General features: G+C 36.1%; 1 protein-coding gene across 2 annotated transcripts in view; it reads left to right on the top strand.

Annotated features, from left to right (window-relative positions):
• The first annotated feature begins 1299 nt into the window (after nucleotides 1–1299).
• The window catches only part of LOC107091582 (beta-taxilin-like), a 12003-nt gene continuing 9704 nt past the window's right edge, over nucleotides 1300–3598 (top strand). Inside the window, exon 1 of one of the 2 annotated variants that reach the window (XM_015385584.1) lies at nucleotides 1300–1410. The gene's annotated coding sequence lies outside the window, so the exon portion shown is untranslated. The remainder of the gene's footprint in view (nucleotides 1411–3598) is intronic. The other variant, XM_015385585.1, reaches the window with a different exon arrangement.

The following is a 3598-nucleotide window of genomic DNA, read 5'->3' as shown; positions in this document are numbered from 1 at the left end:
ACACAGAGACTAACAACCATTCACGCGCACACCTAAGGAGAATTTAGAGAAGCCAATTAAACTAACAGTCATGTTTTTGGACTGTGGGAGGAAGCTGGAGTACCCAGAGAGAACCCACACATGCTCAGGGAGAACATGAAAGCCAGGAATCGAACCCACTGCTACCCACCCCACTGAGCAACCCTTTTAAAGAATCCATTCATCAGTCTGATCATAGAGCTAACGGCATCTGGCAAAGCCTGAGTTCTGTCTCGCTTGGCTTTAGCCTTCTTCCTATTGGTGCAGAATCCTTTCGTCTTGATTTTGGCATCATAACCAGAAGCAAAAACGTATATAGTTTGGACCCATCAAAAAGCAAAACAAAACAATTAACATACATTTTTTTCCATCCATCCATCCATCTTCTCACGCTCACTCCTCCTTAGGGTAACTGTGGGGCCGGTGCCTACCTCCAGCAATCTATGGGTGAAAGGCGGGGTACACCCTGAACAGGTCACCAGGGCAACACAAAAAGAACAAACAACCATTTATGCACACACTCACACCTAAGGAGAATTTAGAGAAGCCAATTAACCACAGGCCAATTCAATTTTGGGCTATGGGAGGAAGCAGGAGTACCTGGAGAGAACCAACGCATGAACAGGGAGAACATGCAAACTCTATGCAGAAAGACCGAGAATCGAACTTGGAACCTTATATATATATACATATATATATAAATATATATATTAAAAAAATGTTTCTGATTTGTGGACAAGGTGGTTTGAATCTTAAAATACTATAGTATGTAAATATAAAAAAAGTGTAGGCTACAAGTTGAATATTTATTTTCTTTGCTGAACCAACACATGTAGCAGTTAGCTCAGCTATTAGCAAAATATATCTTTGTTCAATTTGCATATTTTCTCAGCCAAAACAAGGCTTTGTTTTAGCCACTCCATAAAGTTTGGACCTCAACGCTAATTCTCACACTTTGAATTGAAAAAGATCGGAAGCAAAATATCCAGTGGATTGTGGGTTTTTTTCTCCTTTGGAATGACTCTTACCTGGATGACTGAGAATCTTCACCAGCTTCTAACCAATCAAACATAATGATTGTTATTTTACTCTGCCTCTCTAGCAATGCAATCAGAAAACATTTGCTAATTTCAGCAGTACATTTTACAATAAGCATAGCAGTAAATTAGATATATCATTTCAGGAAGTGCAATAATGGGTCTATGACTGAGGTCTTTTAGACTGAGACCTGCTTCATGAGTGTTCTTCGTCCTCCCTCTCTCTGCTCAGAGTGAGCTGCTCTTCCCTGGTTTATTTTAAGGTGGTCTTATCACAGCTGTTGTGTCAGTGGTGCCCGCCTGTCCGAAACCCTTCAGGCACTCTTTCCCTTTTCCCTTCCGGACCTTTGTCCTGGTAAGACCTGATTTGCCTGAAACCCTTTCTCTTAGTGAATGTTTAACATAAAATAAAGAGGAAACCCATTTGTTGGATGGATGTCCTTTAACATACTAATGTGTTTTCCAGTGCATGTTGTGTTGGCCAAGTTTGTTGAATATGAGAAGCTGGTCAATGCAGTGAGAAGTGGCTACGTCAGTTGTTGACAACAAACAGATATTTCCATGCTGGGGAGAACATATAAATCACTAACTGATGATTTTGTTCTACAAAAACTAGTAACAGATTCTTCAAATCTTCAGTAATTTTTAAATATTCCTTTTCAACATGCATTGCCTTTGAAAAAATGAGCCGAGTTTCTTACAGTATCCTTTTTATCTGAGTATAAATAGATGAAATACTCTGTTTTCAATGACCCTGACATCAATGAGCATGGATTAGAAAGAAAATAATAAATAAATAACGTGCCCATATTAAGAAGTTCCTAAAATAGCGTGTGGTTCTGGAACAGGTGCCATGTGCTCTTCTTATTAAAGCACAGGCAGTGTGAAGGCTGCACTAATTTTATGCACCACAGACAGGCTCTGACTGGGAGTGTGTGTAACAGAGGCAGGCAATGTCATATTATATCACACTATTTGCTCTACTTTGACTGGTGGGGAAAGGCATTGTTGCAAGAGAGGTGATGCTTTCAAAAATCTGTCATAAAAGTAATTTATCTTAATTTAGATATCCTGTGTTGAATCTGATGTGTCCACATGGTTGAACAAAGAAAGGGTTTCATCCCATCATTGTTAGACTGCTGTTAACTTAAGATGTTATAAAATGTTACCCTACAGCTTCCCTTTAGATTGTGCAAAGAAATATTTTAAGCTCTATGTTAAAAACGATCTTCTTAGTTATACCGCCTTCCCAACATGGATCAAAAACTGACCTAATGAAATCCTGTTTTGTCCCGGCAACACAACGAGATATGGTTTTCTGATGAATAATTAGTTAAAGTGAGCAATGTTACTGCTACCAAACAGGTGCCTGAAAATTTTTAATTTATTAATGTTAGGGTTGAAATTTAAGATTTTCTTCAGGCCAGCACGAGGACTCAACTAACTGCTTGTTCTGTATGGTAAGAGGACATGGGAAAAATACACGTATTCACACTCACAAAACTATTTCACCCAAATTTTAAGACTTATGTAACAAATTCCCATTTACTGTGTTTATTTAGATGATTTTAACACAAACATATTAATGAAACCTTACATCAGGGGTCACCAACGCGGTGCCCGCGGGCACCAAGGGGCCCTCAATGACTCAGAAGAACTCACTCAGTAGGTTAAGTTTAATTTTTTTTATTCTGTTGCTCTTCTTTTTAATCATTTATGTATTATTTCATCATGTTAACTATTTCATCATATTTCAGTGGTTTCAAAATGACAATATTAAAAAGAAATAAAAGAATAAAATAAGAATAAAAATGAGTTTTTATGGCTGAGATTTACTGTAGGTGAACACTGATCCCTCCAGTTCATAGGTCAGTATTGGTAGCCCTTCCTATGACTCGGTAGCCATGAAGTAGCCCTCAGCCTTAAAAAGGTTGGTGACCCCTGCCTTACATTATACATATTCATTAGGTTAATATAGCTTTAAGGCTGTAACCAGTGATTGTTTTGCAAATAGATTAATCTGTTGATTATTTTTTAGATTAATCGATTAATAACCAGATAACCAAAGGTTCCTTAAAGAACAGCTTATACTAAATGAAAGCAGGTGAAACTAAAACTTTTTCACTGGAGGAGTTCAGGATTGAGCATATTGACAGAGCAAAAAGTCTCTTATCTTAAATGCAAAATGTTTACACATTTGTTTTTGTTTTGTTTTTTTTACAATTTTACTATAATTACTATATATGTTGACGATTATTTCAATATTTCAATAATCGATTGATCACAATTAATCCGATTCATTGTTTCCGCCCTATATAGCTTATTTATTTAAATACCGAGTTGTCAGGTTTATACATTTAAAATGAATAAAGTATCCTTAAAAATTTATACAAATGTGTTTATTTATTTCAGAAACATAAAAATAATTTTTTGAGTTGCTTAGTAATTAGGTTATGCAATTATGAACATTAAACTTTTTGTATTTGAAATAAATAATCCCATTAGTAATAATGTTGAGTACTTTTTATTACTAAATACATAAA

Source organism: Cyprinodon variegatus, unplaced genomic scaffold (assembly GCF_000732505.1).
Source record: "Cyprinodon variegatus isolate N-32 unplaced genomic scaffold, C_variegatus-1.0 Scaffold344, whole genome shotgun sequence".
Lineage (NCBI taxonomy): Eukaryota > Metazoa > Chordata > Actinopteri > Cyprinodontiformes > Cyprinodontidae > Cyprinodon > Cyprinodon variegatus.
Note: the sequence above shows the minus strand (reverse complement) of the source record. Positions and strands in the feature narration are given on the sequence as shown.